Genomic DNA, 21,923 nt, shown 5'->3' with positions numbered 1-21,923 from the left:
TGCGGACGCTTTTGCTATGCCACGTCACCCTGAGCGAGTGGTTCGTGCTACATCGCCCTGAGCGAGTGGTTCGTGCTCCGTCACCATGAGCGAGTGGTTCGTGCTCCGCCATCCTGAGCGAGTGGTTCGTGCTCCATCACCCTGAGCGAGTGGTTCGTACTCCGTGACCTTGAGCGAGTGGTTCGTGCTCCGTCACCCTGAACGAGTGGTTCGTGCTCCGTCACCCTGAGCGAGTGGTTCGTGCTCCGTCACCCTGAGCGAGTGGTTCGTGCTCCATCACCCTGAGCGAGTGGTTCGTGCTCCGTCACCCTGAGCGAGTGGTTCGTGCTCCGTCACCCTGAGCGAGTGGTTCGTGCTCTGTCACCCTGAGCGAGTGGTTCGTGCTCCGTCACCCTGAGCGAGTGGTTCGTGCTCTGTCACCCTGAGCGAGTGGTTCGTGCTCCATCACCCTGAGCGAGTAGTTCTTGCTCCGTCACCCTGAGCGAGTGGTTCATGCTCAGTCACCCTGAGCGAGTGGTTCTTGCTCCATCACCCTGAGTGAGCGGTTCGTGCAATAACACCCTATTTCCGAGTGATTTGCAGAATTACGTGTTTTCTAAATTACCGATCCAAATTTTTTCCCACCCGTCACACACAGCTGTTTATCTATAATAATAAAAGCCAATGTGTGTGTGTGTGTGTGTGTGTGTGTGTGTGTGTGTGTGTGTCAGTGTGTCTCCTCCATAACTCCAAAACCATAAAACCTAGTAGCCTAAAACATTGCATGCAAACAAAGAAAACTCCAAGGAAGAGCTAGAGAGAAAATTGGATGTTTGTGTTAATTTAAACATCCCTTTTGAAGATAATTAACTGCCTTATTTAATTATATCTTTCATCAGGTGATCCTCGGCCACCTCTCTGTCTGGGATCTTAAGGCGTTTCCTGGGTAACCTCGCTGAGGTCTGAAGCAGTCGTGTTTTTTGGCCTGCTCAACCATGCATTGACTTAGAACAGGCCGCAACGATTTCTTCACAATGAAGGTTTTCTTTTTCACTTTCCTCACTTATATTATCGAATGCCTGTTCATCACAGCTACGAATCGCTGGTTATATTGCAGTGCTTACAAACACCTGGAGACGCCAGTGTTCGTGGCTTTATTTAATTTGCTAATATGAATAACTGAGAGAATATCTTAAACTAGGCATTATTACAAAATGTAAGCTCCAGATTTGAAAATATCAGCAGTTCCAACTTCAAAAAAAAGTGTTGATTTGTCCGATTCGGACATTGCACGGGCGTTTCCGGGTGCATAGTTAAATTGACTGCAATTGGTAATCGCTTGCCAAGCCAGGCATTCCATTGAAGTACTTGAGTGCTTAAGGCACTTACCAAGCTGTACAGTGTGGGTCCTGTCCTGATCGGGATGTGCAGTCGACATTAACTACAAGGTAAAGGTACATATACAGCACAGACGGACGTGGTACATATGGGTAGATTTGGATCTGTACAGACTCTCCTCGGGTGTGTGGATCTGCCATGCCTGTTATGGGCGCCGTGGTGGAAAAGTTTCATCCGCATAGCATGGAGGTTCTATCAGGTTTTGTACGCTCCGCACTCTGTCCTCGCGCTTCTTTCGAAGGCATTTGGTTATCGGACTTGCTTTACAAAGGTTATATGTTTCCCTTTGTGAGTTTCAAAGCAAATATATATTTGATAACGCCTGATTTCTGAGCCGTTTGCCAAATAAACATGTTTTCTAAATTAGCGAGCCAATTTTTTTTCCACCCGTCACACAGCTGTTTATAAAGAGTGATGTTTGTGAACATTTTCCTGAAACGTCTCGATAAATGTAACGTTGTTTTTCGGCGAAAGCTACTCAAGGTTTCTGGGTTGTATACAGTAAGTACTGTAGTCGGTAATCACACTGACTCTAACCTGCTGATATCAGCCAAGCGTGTGTGTGTGTGTGTGTGTGTATGTGTGTGTGTGTGTGTGTGTGTGTGTGTGTGTGTGTATATGTGTGTATGTGTGTGAGTGTGTGTGAGTGTGTGTGTGTGTACAGACACGTGGGAATTGATGTTGTTGCCTGCTATCTCTACATGTAGGTGGGGTTCCTCAGGGGGTGAAAAGGAGACCTACTAGGTCTCAGTGTGTGTGTGTGTGTGTGTGTGTGTGTGTGTGTGTGTGTGTGTGTGTGTGTGTGTGTGTGTGTGTGTACACGACACGTGGGAATTGATGTTGTTGCCTGCTATCTCTACATGTAGGTGGGGTTCCTCAGGGGGTGAAAAGGAGACCTACTAGGTCTCAGTGTGTGTGTGTGTGTGTGTGTGTGTGTGTGTGTGTGTGTGTGTGTGTGTGTGTGTGTGTGTGTGTGTGTGTCATTGATTGGTATCTATGTATGCTGGCTTCAGAATGTGAAATGGAGTCCTCCCAGGGCAGGCTCAAACTATCCACCTTCATTTCCGTAAGGGATTACGATTCATGGACCAATCTGTGAAGTTTTCTGACATTAAAAAAAAATCGGAGTCTCGGAGGTTCTATGGGGAGAAGGGGTTGCCCCCAAAAATATGCATTTGCTTTCTTCTCAGAAACTACACACACAATTCCGATGAAACTTGACCACCATCTTCACCACCTGCACTGTACATTACCTGGCTCAATCGCAGCCTCGCTGGCCGCAGAGACGAGACGACATTCACCATCCATGGAAAATCCACCGCTGCCAGCGAGGACCGAAGGTACAATGCCATGGATAAATCCATGCAAGTTTCACGAGCGGCATACGTGTCTACTTTCGAGCACATTCCATACAGTGCACACGGTTCCGCCATTACGCACGTGGCGGGCGCTCGGGTTCACACGACTCCGCCAGCGTGTGCGTGGGGCGAACACCAATATGTGTAGGGTATTGAGGTTAAACAAAGAACAAGCCGCTTCTACCCGCACACTCGTATCCTGCCCAACATGGCGTGGAGTCGGCTTTATTGGCCTCTGTACGTGTTTCGTGCGGCGTGGATCGTCGTGCTGTGAACACTCCAACATGCTGTGGTAAACGAGACGAGGTGCAAGCGGGGTAGAGGGTACCGTAGATCGTCGTGCTGTGAAAAACACCATTCGTGCAGCCTCTTAAGAGGTATTTGTTCGCATGCCTTTTTAATGCAATCGGCAATTCTCCCCAGCTTAAGGCCCTGTCACACCTTGACGATTTAGCCAGCGTATGCCTGACGTATGCAAAATTTGGCTAAAACGCTGGCACACGTCGAATACGTTATGGGTAGGTTTGTATACGTTAAGAGCACGCTGGCATACGTCGTAGTACGCTGGCTTTTTTTCGTAGTACGCTGGCATACGTCTTTGTACGCCGAGGTGTTAGACAAATTTTCCATGCTTGAAATTTTTCGACGTATGCCAGCGTATGACTCACACGTTCTGCATAATGCTGGCCATAAGTTGTAGGCACGTTACGCGATCATTGACACACGTCGACACACGTGACTTGTAAGTTACTCATAAGTCGAAACACGTCGAGGTAATGTTTAGCGTACCCGAAACTTATTTCTAACCTATGAGTAACGTGTTGTAGGTACGTTACGTGATCGTTGACACACGTTACTTGTACGTTACTCATAAGTCGAAACACGTCAAGGTAATGGTTAGCGTCAGTGTTCCAGACTCCCTGGTTTTTTGGGGGGGGTTTTTTTCTTCGGTATGACGGTGATGTTGACACTTCGATTGCTAGTGCGGTTATAATATAATATAATTAATAGGCTGCCGCTCAACGATTTAAATCATAACCGCACTAGAAATCGAAGTGTCAACAACACCGTCATACCGAAGAAAAGAAAAAAAAACAAACAAACAAAAAAAAACAGGGAGTCTGGAACACTGACGCTAAGCATTACCTCGACGTGTTTCGACTTATGAGTAACGTACAAGTAACGTGTGTCGACGTGTGTCAACGATCGCGTAGCGTGCCTACAACTTATGCCAGCGTATGCGGAACGTGTGTAATACGTCGAGTACGTCGAGAAATTTTCAACATGCTGAAAATTTCTCGACGTACTCGGCGTATGACGACGTATGCCAGCATGCTCTTAACGTATACAAAACTTACCCATAACGTATTCGACGTGTGCCAGCTTGGTTCGGCAAATTTTTCATACGTCGGCATACACTGGCGAAAACGTCAAGGTGTGACAGCGGCTTCATACTTCGATGTCTAGTGCGGTTATGATTTGAATCGTCGAGCGGCAGCCTATAAATAGCCTACGCCACATGATCGTCGGCGATACGCTGCCGCGTGCTATGCATAAGTTAGACTATCATTGGGCAAAGGTTGTGAACGCCGACAACATGCTCAGCATTCGTTGGTATAAGTTATCTATATGTGATTAAAACATTCTGTGTACGTTACTAATACGTTATGCATACGTCCAACACGTTATTATATGCCCAAAACTTAAAAAAAACATCAATAGTTCAGCGTACGCCAGCGTTTTACATACATTTTGAGACCTTGCCATACGCTGGCTAAAACGTCAAGGTATGACAGCCCCTTTACAGCGAAGGCGGACGTGGCTGATTTACCTCAGGAATAAACAGAAAAGAAGAAGAGTGGGGATGAAATGAAAGAGAAAATGAGTTAGCAACCCTAGCTATTAGATCATCGCAACGCACTCCCTTGTTGTCCCACTAAACAAAAGGAAGGGGACTTCTACACGTATAATAATGGAATAACTGTCTTGGGACACCTGTCTGTTGTATGCATGCGGTTCTAGGAACCGCAACACTACATATATATATATATATATATATATATATATATATATATATATATATATATATATATATATATATATATATAGTTATGGATTCAGCTATGGCAGGATTCGCACCAGACTCTTGACCCCAGTGTTAAGGATTCGGACGAGTGATGTCAATCACACTCTACTCTTGACAGCCAAATGTTGAAGATTCGGCATCTCTTAACAGCACCGCCGTCTCCGGGGTTATAACGCCGGCTGGTTTGGCACAATTCTCGAGTTACGCGCCTCAGATCACGATACCAAAAATACACCTGTGCCTTGCCAGCTGGGGGGAATAGACCCCAGTCACAGACTGGTTTTGTCAGAGACTGAGTGGAGTCAACCAGTCCGTAACCATTTTGGTTTTATATCCAAATTGAGCGGATCGTTCCTCGGTGTGACACAAATAAATTCAAGGCGGCAAATCTCGTATAACTCAGCCAGATTTATTGGGGACACATCGGGGAACACAACACAAGCAAAGCATTCACGAAAATGATATAATTAATCTATAACCCGTTTTTAACGAAGGAGCTCCGGGTTTCGAAGGGAACCCTAGCGAGATAAACCTTAGACAACATGCAGACAAGACACAGACAGCATGCAGACAAGAAACAGAGTACTTGGTGATGCTTCATGGACGAGAGGAAAAGTGTCAAAGGCCCGAATGCGGCTCGTGACAAGCCGATGTCAACGGATTCGAGCACCCGGCTCGAGCACACCGCGTGGCAAGATGGCGGTGTCGTCGTTTTTCTTCTCCCGGCACCGCCCACGCACGCAGCCTCTGCGCGTTCCAACCCCGCGAGGTCGACGGCCCAAGACGAAAGATCTATGGTATGCTCCAGCTGGCTCCTCACAAGGTCCAGCATACAAGTCCAGGCCTGGTCTGTTCACCAGACAAGGCCAAATCGAGGTATTGGGCTCCGCAGGCGGATCGACAAACGTGTCGAGCCGTGTCGAGCCGTGAGGTGAGTAAGGACATAGGATCCGTGGTTAGACGTAGGTTGAACCTGTTGATGACCTCCTCATAAAGTCGATCGCCGACTCACAGCAGCCAGTTCCTCTCGACACAGATTGCAGCCTCCCACTAGTCGTTTCTATACAGCAGAATCCTCACTCGACACTCAGGCTCAGTTACTCCCTCAGCAGATGGCAGACAGACCTCATGCAGTCCCTTCCCTGCCTTTCTTCCAGCTCGGTCCTCATGAAAGCTGATCGCAAAACAGACACAGCCGTCCCCTGTACAGCTGATCGCACCACCTCGGCGCTCTCAGTCCCACCTTCACCTTCCCGGTGCTCTCTCGCCTCCCAGCCGACTGCTACTCCCAGAGCACTGGGCAGAAACTCGTTCGGAGAGGGGAACGAAGAAGAAGAACCTCTCGGTACACCACCACTGTACGAACAATGAATATGCCTCCTACAACTCCCGACACACATGAGTAGGGTAAGAATACTGATTCTGGCTCACTTTTCCCCATGTAAATGAATGGGGGATTTTCAGCGATTTATATTTTTTTTTCCCTAAAAATAAATCCCCTTTTTATCCCAAGGTATATTTATTTGTCTCCCCTTTTAACTTGGAGGTTGAACCTCATTGAATTGAACACCTGGGGGTTGAACAGCTCACTCATTGAACCTATAAAGATTTGTTCATTCTCAAATTCCTTCAATAGTTTAATTTCCTTTGCACAATAATCCCCATCTAAAATATTGACAAACAAAACATTTGAATCTTTATATTTTTTAAGATATCCCTTTTGTGCCATTATGAAATGATAAACTTCTCTTAATGCTCTCATCTGGCCACCTCCTGAGCCACATATCATTTTGAGATTATAGTAAATTGTTTTTTCATTGTTCAATTGATAACCATCAAAGTTTTCAGTCCATTCAAGGATATTCATTTTTTTCTTTACATCCTCTAACTTACTAGTTTTTAAATTAATTCGCTTATTTGTTTTATTTACCTTTGTTTTAGTTATTTTTTCAATAAGACTTATTTGATATTTTTCACATTCATTATGTTTTCCATTTATATACCAAGACTGAGATTTTCTCCACTCTTTAGTTTGATTAATACTTGGTTTAACCATTTATATATTGTGAAAAAACGCGGCGGTAGCCCTTGAAAAACCCGAACCCATCTTCCCATCGTTAAAACATAATCTATTTTATACACTCTATCATACAATATCCATATGGAACACAATCTATTCCATTATCTAAAATAAATCTCTTATCATCAAAGGCTCCTAATGCCTTTTTATTTACTTCTTCACTATATATGTTATGTTTATAACTTCTTATTGTATTCATTTTCCTATATTCTTCTTTCTTATTCATCAAACAATTATAATAATTTCTAAAAGTTATTGATTTCTTTATTACATATTTCTTTATTCCCTTTAACCTCTTATCAATCTGTTCACCATACTTATAAGCATATGCCTTTGCTCTCAATCCAATAAACTCACTCATTACTTTTCCACCCAACTCATCCTTAAACTTACCAATAACCTTTTCATTCTTTTTGGAAAATAACTCACTCTTCTTGCTGAAATTACTTGTATCATATACTCCAATATTTTTCTTCATATCTTCATAAACATCATCAGTTTTTATATCTAGGATAAAACTATCAGTATCCATATACAACAATGAAACATTTTCACCATACTCTTTCTTTAAGTCATTATACAAATAATCATACATCAATATCTTTGATAAATCAAGAACTGCTGTTCCAATATAAATTGGTTTATCCATTACAATACTTTCCTTTTTCATATGAATTGCAGAAAAGTTCTCTGAAAAAACCTCTTCTCTCTCAAAACTTGGTTTATTTATCAATCTCGAAGCTTCTTTCCAAGATGTTGCGAATCTAATGTTTTGTCTGTTTCTAACATTTTCCATAGTCTTTCCAAATACAGCATTATTCATTAATTTATAAAAGTCCCCTTCAAATTTTACTTTTGTATTTGCTCTCATATCTGTATTAAATTGAATATACTTTTTCACCCAAGGACTTTGTTTAAATTTTAAAACTCTATGAATTTTAGCTACTCTCAATCCTTCTCTCAAAAACTGTTTTAAGCTTCTCTGATGTAAAACATATCCCTCTTTATCATAGAATGTTGTTAATAACTTTTCTGTTGATTTGCCTTTAATATTAAAACTTTTATGATAATCACTTAACCATTCTTTCTTTGGAGTTTCTTTCTCACATGCAAAAGGAAGATCTTTATGCTTATTATGAAGATCACTCGGGTACCTCAAATCAACTTCAAAATAATAACCTTCTTCTTCGTCATTCAATTCCTCTTGAGAAGAAATAACAATATTCATCAAAGCCTTTTCATAATCCTTTTCTTCCACCCACTCTAATTTACCATAAGGCAGAGATTGAGACATTGCCCATCCATACAAATTATTAGCATCAAAATACATCAAATAATTACTATCTTTTTCACTATCATAATTTGGAAGATATTTATTATTTGCTTTAGCATATCTTTTTGAACATACTTGTGATATTCCACCTCTCTTGGACTTCTCAATCATCAAAAGCATATCCACATCACTGATTAAATCTATATCTTGTTTTGTCATTTTCAACATTGCACTCCAAGCTAAACCAGGAGCTGTGAAATAGTGGGCAGGATCTAATCCATAACAATTTTTATTATGACAGAGTGATCTAAAAGCTTCAAACACATCAGCTAACAATAAAACATCTGTTTTTAGATATAAATCGTGATATTCTCCAAGGTTCTTTATCTTAAATATTTTCCATATTTCTTGTGCGTGTTTATATTCCTTATCACTTATCTCTTCTTCATAAAGGTTATTATAGAAACTTTCTTTTGAAGGAAGTTGTGTTTCTTTAAATCTCATAAATGAATCCATATAATCATAAGGATAAATTCCCTTACTTGTAAGAATTTTCTCTTTACTTTGAATTTCATTCCTTGTTTGAATTTCCTCTCTCGTAAGAATTCCTTCTTTAATCAGAATTTCATCTTTAATCTGAATTTCCTCTTTAGTTCGAATTTTCTTTATAATTAGAATTTCATCTTCAGTTAGAATTTCTTCATTAATTAGAGTTTCCTCTTTACTTTGAATTCTCTCTTTAATCTGAATTTCCTCTTTAGTGAGAATTTCCTCTTTTGGAAAGAATGAATTAAGATTTGGAAAAGAGTCCGTGGAGCTTAGATTTGATGCGAGGTAGGCTAGTGGTGTTCCCATAAACTTGTAAGAATCTAAAAACCTAATACGAGTTGAAGGTTTTGTGAATATCATTTTTGAAAATGAAATATACTTTTGACTTGTGTTTGTTATAGCAGAAATATTCCCTGGTGTTTTTGAAAGTTCATTTATAAATAGATGTGTATCATAGTTGGCGCTGTTGTGAAGAAAGACTGGAATAAAAGAAGGTAATTTATAATTAAGATTACAACAGGAATGAGCGGGACCTCTATATTTACCAGTAAGATGACAATGGTCTCTAACTTTAGACTCCTTAATTTCCCCCTCACAAATATGACAGATATTGTTCATTCTAAATTCTAATTTTTCTTCTTTGGTTAATTTCATCGGTTCATTTGTTTCTTTCATTAATTTAGTGAGTCTTATACAATCCTTTTCTAATCGTTTTACAAACTCTTGTGAAGCATTTTTTCCACGATAATGTTCAAGTTTGTTATACTTTTCTCCAACAGATGATTTGATATAATAACAGAAACCACAAGGAATATGTTTTTGATATTTATTTGTATATGGTTCTTTTGGATTAGGAGAAGCAGTATTTATCTTTTTAAGGATACATTCAAAATCAGCGTATATCACAAATGGGTGCATGATAGATTTATTATAATCTTCAAAATAAATCTTTTCACCAGGTTTAGGCATTGTAATTACAGCTGATTTATGATTACTACAATATTTTGAATGTTGTTCTAATCGTTCTTTTGTATGAAATGAATTAAGACATCGCTTACAAGGATATATTTTGTTTGCTGTTCTGAATACCTGAGAAGAGATTAATCTTGATAAATTATTGATGTATGTGTAATGTGAATTCTTTCCAACACTAAAATATAAAAGGTCAATGTGTGTTTCTTCATTTTTATAGTTGTTTGAAATTTTTAATATTTGAACTTTGTTTGTATCCGTTAATCCATATACATTAATAGAAAGATTATTCTTTTTCTCAAATTTAGGAATATCTGTTAGTGGCATTGGGAATTTAAAATCTTTAATGTCCAAGGTATTCTCATATTTCATATATTGTTTTACTCTTTCTGAATTACATTTTGGTGGATGTAAGTGAGCAAGAACAGACCAGAGAAAACATTTATTATCATTGTTCTTAATATTAACAACTGCCTTCTTTAGTTTTATTTCTTTTGGTAATTCAATATAAGAAGAAGCTTTAAGAGGGTTTGATTTTAGAATGTGTATATCTAAAAAGATGATTTTTTTAATATTGAATCCACTTCCTACCACTGTATTATCAACATCCTCCTCTTGTCTTGATAGTTCTTCATAAACCCCACTATTCAAAAAATCTTGAAATGATGTTATAAAATGAAGATCTGTTCTCATATAAGGAGTTTGTTCTTCATCTTGTCTTTTCATATTCATTTTCACTCCCATATAAAACTTTAAAGTTTTCATTTCTTTTAATGTCTTTTTAATAAATTTTTCAACATCGGGTTTCACTATTTCAATTGATTCAGCTATTGATGATGGACCGGGTTCTCCAAATTGAAAAATCCTTATTTTTATATGCCCTTTAAATGCCCCATCAGTGTTTTCAATATAATAGTCTCCCTTTACTTTAAACTCATTTTTCTTGTGTTTTTGTGATTGAAGATGTTGATTATAACTACTCTTCAAAACATCCTTTGAACATATATCACAATGTTTTCTTTTCAACTCAAGAGGAGATATTTGATGAAATAGATTAAATGTGTGTTTGTTGGTTCGGAGGTGTTTTCTATAATGTTTATATTCATGATTACAAACATCGCAGTACGTTGTATTCACCATATTTATAGAATAAAACTTTGCTTAAACTAAAATTTTCTTGATGAAAATTTCGTTTAATTTATAGGTGAATCTGTGCTTAAAAACATTTTATCCTCCAACTTTTTCACTTAATAAATACAATGTTTCAAGACACAAAAGACAAGTTTCAATCAATCTCTTCATCTGTTAAAGATACTGAGAAATATGTCAAGGATGTAAAATTGAACAAAGATAAATATAACAACTATTGGATAAAAACTATTATGGTAAATAATATGAGTTCTTCAATTTCCTTCAGTGGAAGGGCTTTTAGTATACCTGGTAGAACATCAATTAAAGTATCTCTAACAAAAGTTTCTCCTCTCCTTCTAGTAATATATTCAAAACTAGAAAAAGCAATGAAACAAGAAAAAGTATCAAAGAACAAAAACCTTATGGATGAAGCTTTAGAAAGAAAAGATAAGACCATCTGTAATATGCAAGGAGAAATTTGTATTTTTTTCAACAACCCTAAAGATGTAAATCTTGATGAAATAAAAGATGTTAATATATCAGGTGAAATGACATTTCGTTCAATAGTAGTTAACGATAATTTTAAAATTACCTTTAATATAAAAAATGTTGTCGTTGAATCTGATAATGAAAAAAAGTATATCGATATCGATGGTAATATACAACTGAAAGTATAGATGAATTTCAGTTTAAGTAAAGTTTTACTTTATAAATATGCTAGACTTTCCTGATTCTCCATATGACAAATTTGAGAATTGTCCTGCGTGTGAAAGACAGGGATTAAACACAGAGTCAAAAGCCTATAAACAATGTATATTCTGTGATTATCTTCTAATTAATGATAATAAAAAATATAAAAAGGAAAATAATTCTTTTAGATTTACACCAAAAATGAATTACTTTACAAGATTGATTAGAGAAATGAATGTAAAGTATGAGGATGATAACACACCTTTCCTTACAAGGGAAGAAACTGAACGTATAAGAGAAATGTTCAAAGGATTGTTGTTGTATATTATTCATGGATGTAATTTTCAGGGAAATATCAACACAAGATATTGTATAAATAAAATAATGGATTATCTTGAAATTAAACCTGAACTTAGGATAAAATATAGAGTTTCTAAAAAAGCCAATAATAAATTAAATAACCTGTTTTTCAAATATATAAATGAATGATTTTTTACCTATTTGGGAAAATAAGATAAAATTTAACAACCATAAAAATCTCCCAAATTCATTAAGATGTCTCATAGTTGGTTCAAGTGGATGTGGAAAAACCTGCTTACTTTTAAAAATGCTCCTCACTCCCAACTTTTTAGATTATGATAATTTAATAATTTTCACAAAGTCGAAGTTTTCAACCAGAGTATCAACTACTCTCACAAGGTTTTAATGCTGGTCTTCAAAAGAAGATATAATAGGTTTATTTAAACGTCAAAAAACCTAAATGATTATAACATTGAAGATATAATTCAACTATTTTGTGATACACAGAGATGTAAAAAGAAATCAAATCTTATAACTTGTATTCTTAGTGATAATACGGATGATATACCGTCTCCCAAGATTTGGATAAATCAAAAAGAACCTCGTTATCTTTGATGATTGTGTTAATGAGAGAAACCAAACGGTAATGGACAGCTACTACACAAGAGGGAGACATTCTTCTTGTAATTGTATTTATCTTAGTCAATCGTACTTTCAACTTCCTCGTCGTTCCATCAGAAACAATGCTAATACTTTTATTTTATTCAAGTTAAATTCAATAGATATCAATAATTTTTGGAGAGATAATTGTTCTACATTATGTAGTAAAAAGAAATTTGAGGATTATATGAAGCACACGACTGAAAAATATAAATATATTGTTGTGAAACAAGATGAGATATTAAGGGATATATTTTTTGTTTTATAAACAATTACATATATAAATGACAACTATTATTATAAATCTTGTGGGTAAATCTGCTTCTGGAAAAAACTTTCATAAATCAAGGTTCTTGTGTAGTACAAATGAGAATATTGTAAATTTACTTAAAAACACCCCGTGATACGCATTGTATCAACAACAACTAGAGCAATAAGACCTGGAGAAGTAAAAGGTGAAGATTATCACTATATTTCAGTGGAGGAACATATGCGATTGAGGAATGAAGGACAAATATTTGAGGAGGTTTCTCTTGGTACAACAAAATATTCACATTGTAAGAGTGAGTTAAAGAAACTAAAATCTGGTGGTGTTGGGATATTAGAAACTAATCCAGAAGGAACGAGACAAATTATTAAATATCTGAGCGGAGTGAAGATTTTATCATTCGGTTTTGATGTTGATGAAGAAACTCAACACAAACGTATGAAAAGCAGAGATGCAAGGATTAGTGAAGAAGAAATTACAACTCGCATTAATGTTAATAAAGAATTTGATGAAATATTTAAAGAAAAGGATTTATTTGAACACATCTACTTGAATGATGAAGAAAAGGAAAATTTCCCTGTTGATCTTTACAATTCATTAAATGATATTTTACAATAAATAAATGGATACAAAAGAAAGAGCAAGAAGATTTAAGGAACATCAAGAGTTGGTTTCAAAAGTTGTAAAACAACAGGAAGACATAAAGAAGAAACGCAGACAGAAACTAACGGGCGAAGAAGCATTTGAAAAACTACAAGAGAAATTTTTTAAACCACTTTTAAAAACTTCCCAAGAAAAAATGAAAGATGTTTCCACAGTTCCCACAGTAGAATATACTCCTAGAAAGCTTCAAATGTTAAAAGATTTTAGTCAAATGACGGAGGAAGAATTAGAGCATATTGGAGAATTAGAACATGATGAAGGTTTATTTCAACAACTGGAAGAGATTAATCAACCCCCTGATTATATTGTGAATGCTGTTCAAAACAATGAATATTCAGCGGATTCAAAAACCAAAGCAGGACTCATTCCAACAGAACAACCAGCAATATTTCATCTTGTTCAAGAAAAGGTATTGATATTTAATGATGAATTAAAGTTCTTAAGTTCTGCTCAACCCCCTGTTAAACTAACTCCGAGATTAATGTTTCTTCTCACAAAAGATGGAAGGCAAGGTTCAACTGTGAGGGATGAATCAAAGTATATTGATAAACCATTGGATATGGAAAATAATGATGATAGAGTATATATTGATTTGCTGAACACTCTAAATTATAAGGTTATTCTTTCTGGTAAAAGTAGGAAGAATGAGAAGGAGAAACACATTATTCAGGCTTTAAGTATCCTTGGTTCAGGTATTAGTTTTCTTCCAAATGACCCATCGCAATTAGTTAATAGACTGTTATTGTTGTTCGGCAGTAAGAAGGCTGGAAATAACAATTGTTTTAATGAAGCATCAGCCATTTTAGACCAGTTGATGAACATGAAAATAATTAATAAATCTCAATATAAAGACATTTTATCTCATATTAAATAAGATGAGAAGCACAATCCTGAGTTTTAATTTCACAACAAGCGACCACACATCTTCATTCCCATACCCACTACAACTTGACACAACAAAAGAATATGAGGCATCTTTATTGTCCATGGAGACTTATAATACCTTATTTAATATAACCGAGAAAAATGACAAGTTTAGTTATAATCCGGGAAGTGGATACAAAACGATAACAGTCTCACCCGGAGCATACGAGATTTCTCAAATATCTTCCGAAATTGCTCGTCTTATGAAAGAACAGGGTGATGAACCAAAAAATATTATTATAAACATTCAAAAACATACTTCAAAATCAACGATTAAAGTTAAAAATAACTACAAGGTTGATTTCACAATTGATAATTCATTTAGAGAGTTATTAGGTTTCTCCTCAAAAAAGATTGAAACTAATGGGACGTTTTACAGTGATAATGTCATTCAAATATCCTCAGGAATAAATTCGGTGTTAATTCACTGTGATTTGATTGATGGTGCTTATAATGATGGATTAAAAACAAATACAATATTTTCATTCAGCGCATACTCAACCCCAATTGGTTATAAATTCAATATGGAGCCTAAAAATTTGGTTTATCTACCTGTGTCAGGAAAAACCATACACAGAGTAAATTTTAGGATAACCGACCAAGATAATCGTGTGATCTCTTTTAATGGAGAAGTTATATCCATCAGAATTCACCTACGTGAAGTTTTTCAATAAATAAATACGATGGTTATTGTGAGGAAGCACGAGTTGGGAAAATATAAAATAATTACAGGGGATGGGATGTTCCTTTCCCCGTACTACAAGGGTGAAGGTATGTATCTTGGTAGAGGATACTATAAACCTAAGAGACAAAGGGGTGTTGGACATCAATTTAGAGGAGATGGGATAATTGATACTCTCATGGGTATTGGTTCAACTATTCTTAAACATAAAGACCTAATTGGTTCAACTGCTTCTGCTGTGGGAAATGTAGCAGGTGCTGTAAAGAGTATAAAAAATGCTCAGAAAGAATCTCATAAATTACAAGCAATAAAAGAAATTAAGAAAGGTAAAACTCAGTTGTCCCCCCAAGAACGACAGAAAATAATTCAAATACTTGGATCAGGGTTTCAAAAGTTTTAACATCTTTTTTCCTAAATAAATACAAGTATGGAAGCAATTGATAGTATCTATGATTTGGATGATACTATTATTATCTCAAACTCCACTAAAAAAGAAGATTACTTCAAGGTAAATGCAATAACTGGAACAGACTGGAATACAAATGGTACAAAAAGTTTTGAAATAAATAATCAACAAACCTATTTGAATCTCTCCGAAAGTTTCTTGTTGTGTAAATTTAAATTCACTAAGGCTGGGAATAACACAAACGCTACACTTGTAAATGATTTCTTCTGGAAAATGTTTGATAGTGTGCGATTGTATATTGGAACACAAGAAGTTGAAGCGGTTGATTATGTCTCTGCTGTATCTGAAATGATGAAATTTACACTCTATACATTCAGTGATAGAATGGGAAAGGGGTCTGTCGAAGGTTTTATTCCTGATATGTCAACGGGAACAAACACAGACCCTGGATATATTCAAAGGAAAGGAATGTATAATGATGATACAAAAGCAGAAAATAGTTTTACTGTGGCAGTTCCTCTTAAAGGTATATTTGGATTTTGTGATTATGATAAAGTTCTGTATGGTCTTAAAATTAGATTTCAACTACAAAGGAATGATAATGAAAATAGATTGCTTTTTGGTGTTGGTAATGCTTTTGGTGATCAGAATAAATTTGTAATTGAGGAGATGAGTTGGTATATCAGTGAATATACTCCTAATCTTAAAACAGAAGAGATGTTGAATCGAAGACTTAACTCAAAGAGACCACTCAGTGTATCATACCTCAAAAGAAGATGTCAACACGTTAAACTCAATCAAACTACTTACACGTGGAATTTGGGTGTTCTGGAAGGAAAGCCACGATATCTGTGGATGATTTTTAAAAAGCCAGATGGTGATACTGCGACTGATAAGAATAATGCATTGAGTGATAATGCTAAGGTGAAACAACTTCGCGTTTCTCTAGATGGAACATTTTATCCACGAGATAGATTGGAAATTAATTGGGAAAAAAATGATTTTGCTGAAGCATACAAGTCTTACCAAAAGGTGTGTGAAAGTAATGGAAATAAAGAACCTATTTTGGATATGACAGCATTTAAAAGTTTGTATACAATCTATACGTTTGACCTGAGCGCTCAAAAAGAAACTATAAAGTCTAATCGAGTGGATACTTCCCTATACATTGAAAGAGGAGAGAGTGAAGAAGTTGATACATATTGTTTGCTTTTGGAAGAAACAGAATTGCAGATTAATACAGATAATGGTGTGATGATTAGTCTCACATAATTTTTTTGTTAAATAAATGAGTGGCAAAGTACCAACTGGGGTATATGTTAATCAAATCAATCTTCATAAACTATCATCTTGTGTTCAAAATCAAAAGCCTTGTACGATTAACGTTAATACAATTCAGAGAAAAGGAGCAGTAAGAATTGATGTTTTGCTCACAAGAGAACAGGTTAAAATCTTGAATGACACTGGCTCACTTAAAATTAAAATGACAAAACCAATGTTGAAAAAATATTCAATAAGAGAGACGAGTGGAGGATTTCTCCCATTTCTAATTCCTTTATTTGCTGGTTTAAGTGCGGTTGGAGCATTGACGGGTGGTATTTCAACAGCGGTCAAAACTGCCAACGAAAGGAAGGCTCAACTCCAGGCTCAAAAAGAATTGGAAAGACATAACAAAGAGTTGGAGAAACAAATTAGTGGAAGTGGTGTAATTGTAGATTTTGCTGAAAAACTTGAAGGTCTGCCTGATAAAGCGAGATTGTTAGTTGGAGATATGCTTTCTTCTATAGCACAAGCAGGTGTAAAATTAACGAAAAGAGGTAATGGATTATATCTTTCTAATAAATAAATGAGCATTGATGAGTGGTTGAAAGAATTTGGAAAGAATACAACATCAAATTTACAACTTGACAAATATTGTAAGAAATTAAAAATTCATAATGTGGTTATTTGTATGAGAGATGAATTAACAAATGTGTCGAAACATACAAAGAATATTATTATGAACTTAGAAGATAATGATGGGAACGGTTCTCATTGGGTTTGTATTTTTAATAGTCAAGACAAATATTATTTTGATAGTTTTGGTCTTCCACCACCTGTTGAAGTCATAAAATTCTTACAGAATGGTGTTTATCAAACATTTCAAGTCCAAGAATTAAATTCCAAGTGTTGTGGTCAATTATGTCTATATGTGTTATTTCAACTCAACAAAAATAAAAAATTTTATGATATTATTTTTAATCTAATATAAATGACTTATGTTGGTAAAGATGGTTCTATCTTTGGTGTATCTCAAGAACTGGATATTGATTTATCAAATTATTACACAAAGGCACAGGCTGAACGATATAAATATAATATAAACAAAAATATTAACATGAAAAATGCTTATAAATTAAAAAATTATCCAAGCCCGACTGACGCGAATGACTTGGTGAGATTAAGCGATTTATCACAATATATATACTTAAATAAAACGGCTGTGTATTCTAAAGATACAGAAGTGTTGATATTATCTCCAGGTCATACAGAATTCACAGTTCGAATTAAAATAAATTTTTATAAAGAAGGGCGTATCGTTTGTATGAGAATAGAACAATGGGGGTATGATATGAATGATTTAGGGTATAATTGGTCATTTAAAATTAACCTCGAAGACCTGGAACAATTAAATAGGTCTCGTAAGGAAGAATATTATCCACTTGGTATCGAGAATGAGTTTTGTGGAGCCACGATTAGTAAACAACAAATAAAAGAATTTAATAAGGGTAAATATAATAATGGTTTTGCCCTTGTTTATCTCATGAAAACAGAAAAAACAGGATTATATATAATAAGTAAGGAAATACAAAATGATTTAACTATGGGAAGATGGGGAGGTGTTTCGTGCCATAATATTATTCTAACATATATTTCTAATACATAAATGACAGCAAGAAGGCTTCAAGAAAATTATCATTTCTGTGTTCAAGCATACCTTCAAGAAAAGGGTATTCGGTATTTTAATAAATATGTTCTACAACATAAGAATGAGGTATTTTCAATAAAAGATTGGCATTATGCTGATGTTGATAAACCAACAACTTTAGATTTAATTAGAATGTTAAATAATGAAAAAATTATAAGGTTAAGAAAAGGTAAGGCTCTTTTAGAAATTCAAAAGAAATTTTATTGGTATCCTGTTGTAAAAAATTATTTTGGATACAGGAATAACAAGAAATCCTGATGAATATATGTATAATATTCTATGGGGTGTAAACGATTCAAGTATAGTAAGGGATGAGGAAGGAGTTGAAGAAGAGAGGGAAGAGGAGGAAAAGGAGGAGGAGGAGAGAGAGAAGGAGGAAAGAGAGAAGAGAGAGAGGGAGGAAAGAGAGAGAATGAATAAATATCAAAATATGGAAACCAGTGAGATTCAAAAAAGAATAGAGGTATTAAAGAAATTAACTTATCTCACCAGGGAGGAATACAAAGAATTAAAAAGTCTATTTGCAATACTTTCGACAAGACTATCGACATCGAGAAGACATGTATTTTAATTCAAGTTTTTTCTTAAATAAATGGAGGAGAGAGTGAAGGCATTTCTAAGGATTCTTTATGTTTTAAAAATTAAGATTCAAATGTGCATGTTGGAAACTAAAAAGGTTTTTGCACTCTGCAGAAATTTTTCTCATAAATAAATGAGTTATTGTCTCAAATGTAAAAAGAAAACTAATACTAAAAATATTTCATATATTAAAAGTAAAAATAACAGGGTTATACAAAAAGGTATATGTTCGGTGTGTGGTTCAAAAAAATCAATTTATCTCCAAACACAAACTCGGAGGAGATATACAAAAGTTTTTATCAGGAAGTAAATTTACAACTACTGGAATACCAGGGGAATTACATCTTCCAGGGTATTCTTTCTGTGGTCCAGGCACAAACTTGGATAAAAGATTAGATGAGGCAGACAATCCTAAATCCTGGAGTAAACCAATCAATAGAGTTGATGAAGTGTGCATGAGACACGATATTGATTATGGGAATACCACAACGTTGGAAGAAAAGCATGAAGCCGATAGAGAAATGTTATATAATTTGTCTCTGATACAAAATCCAACCTTGAGAGAAAAAGTTGATAGGTTCATCGTGAAGAAGATGATTAGTGCTAAATTGAAACTTGGACTTGGAAATTCAAAAACTTATAGGCTCTAATGATGCCATTAAGACTGAAGAGCAATTAGCTGATGAATTACATAAACCAATATTCACAAAGTTTCAGAGAAGGAAAGTTTATTCCAAGGAAGTTGATTATATCTGGTCTGCTGATTTGATTGAACTCAATAATGATAAGGGGTACAAGTATGCTTTAACCGTTATTGATTTGAGGAGTAGATATGCGTGGGTTGTCCCTTTAAAAAACAAAACAGGTAATACTCTTATGTTAGCTTTTCAACAGATATTTAATAAAAGTAAGAGAAAACCTAAGAAATTGTGGACTGATGAGGGTAGAGAGTTTTATAACAAGACATTTATGAATTTTCTAAAAAATAACAGTATTACATTATACAGTACCTTTAATGAAGGGAAGGCAGTTGTTGTTGAACGTTTTAATCGTACCTTAAAAGAGAGACTATATAAAAAATTCACACAACTCGGTTCACAACAATGGTCATCTTTTATTCAGGATATTGTGGATAAGTATAATGACACGATTCACACGTCAACGAATATGAAGCCATCAGAAACATTTACAAAATTAAAATATGAAAAAGAGATTAATGTCAGAAAACCTAAGTTCAAAGTTGGTGATATCGTAAGAATATATAGGTGGAAATCTCATTTTGAAAAGGGTTTTACTGAACGATGGACGAAAGAACTTTTTAAAATTGTTGATGTAATAGATACAGTTCCTTGGACTTATAAAATATATGATTTGGAAGGGGAAGAGATTTTAGGTTCATTTTATTCACAGGAATTACAAAAGACAAAACTAAGCAGATAATACACCTTTGTGGACACTCGAGGGCCAAGTCCGAGGTGTATAACAGTATATAATGTGTGTCAAGGGGGACGTTCTTAGATCTGTGAACCCCAAACACAGAATCCTCAACTGAATAGTCAAGGTTTAACTTTTGTTTGTGTGTGTGTGTGTAATGGGAGCAATAGGTTGGCGCTTCACTCCCTCCTACTATACACCGTTGTGGACACTCGAGGGCCAAGTCCGAGGTGTATAACAGTATATAATGTGTGTCAAGGGGGACGTTCTTAGATCTGTGAACCCCAAACACAGAATCCTCAACTGAATAGTCAAGGCTTAACTTTTGTTTGTTGATGTGTATGTGTGTGTGTGTGTGTCCCAACCCTCACATTCAAAATCTCAACCCCAACCCTCACATTCAAAATCTCAACCCCAACTCAATCCTCGCCCAACACAATGTCTTTTTCAAAATGAGATTTCCACCTATATATATATATATTTTTACGTTTTTTTTTTTTCTTCTTCCAATTCTGTCTTTTAAGGCTTTCAGGTTTGATGACGTAGAAAGAGGGAGTAAGCCTGCACTTTCTTCCCAGAACTTTCTTGATCTTGCTCCCATCAAGCACCATCCGACAAAGAACTACATCGATAGGTTTAGATCCCAAAGAGTGATAGCAACTCCAAAAGTCTCCAAAATATAAATAAATAAAATAATAATAATAATAAATAAATAAATAAATAAATAAAAGCCCCCAAAAAAGTTTCAAGTGTCCAACATAAACCCAACTTTCCAAGTCTTCAAGGTATAACCACATTCCCGTTGAGTTTCCAAGATATGTATCACATTGTGAGTTATCAATCCAGAACCCACATTTCAAGTATTCAAAGTAAAACCAACTTACAAAGTCTCTTAAGGATAACTCATTTACTGATTTTTTCAAAATTTGTGAGTCTCCAAGGTAGGCCCCATATTTAGAACCATCTTGGCAGAACCCTTTTCCTGAGTCTCCAAGGTAGTTATTTAAACCATCAAGGCAGAACTCATTTACTGATTTTTTCAAAATTTGTGAGTCTCCAAGGTAGGCCCCATATTTAGAACCATCTTGGCAGAACCCTTTTCCTGAGTCTCCAAGGTAGTTATTTAAACCATCAAGGCAGAACTCATTTACTGATTTTTTCAAAATTTGTGAGTCTCCAAGGTAGGCCCCATATTTAGAACCATCTTGGCAAAACCCTTTTCCTGAGTCTCCAAGGTAGTTATTTAAACCATCAAGGCAGAACTCATTTACTGATTTTTTCAAAATTTGTGAGTCTCCAAGGTAGGCCCCATATTTAGAACCATCTTGGCAAAACCCTTTTCCTGAGTCTCCAAGGTAGTTATTTAAACCATCAAGGCAGAACTCATTTACTGATTTTTTCAAAATTTGTGAGTCTCCAAGGTAAAACTTGTATTCTGGCTCATCAAGGTATAACTTGTTCAGTGGGTATTGTCTTGATAACTCACAATGAGTACTATTGCTGTAAAACTCTTTTTCAGGATT

At 35.7% G+C, this 21,923-nt stretch overlaps 1 protein-coding gene and 1 long non-coding RNA gene across 3 annotated transcripts in view; one reads left to right on the top strand and one right to left on the bottom strand.

The window, feature by feature from the left end:
• LOC147021361 (BTB/POZ domain-containing protein KCTD1-like) overlaps positions 1-21,923 on the top strand; it is a 183,455-nt gene that overhangs the window by 28,423 nt on the left and 133,109 nt on the right. The gene's annotated exons all lie outside the window — the stretch shown is intronic.
• Positions 20,066-21,923, bottom strand: part of LOC147021363 (uncharacterized) — a 3,412-nt gene continuing 1,554 nt past the window's right edge. For both annotated transcript variants that reach the window (XR_015060770.1, XR_015060771.1), the window contains one exon: positions 20,066-21,923. This exon is cut by the window's right edge and continues 156 nt beyond it. This is a non-coding gene — a long non-coding RNA (uncharacterized LOC147021363).

The sequence above is a fragment of the Eptatretus burgeri genome, chromosome 8 (assembly GCF_056783735.1).
Source record: "Eptatretus burgeri isolate ZD-2024b chromosome 8, Ebu_testis_v1, whole genome shotgun sequence".
Lineage (NCBI taxonomy): Eukaryota > Metazoa > Chordata > Myxini > Myxiniformes > Myxinidae > Eptatretus > Eptatretus burgeri.
This window is presented reverse-complemented; position numbering and strand designations above follow the sequence as displayed.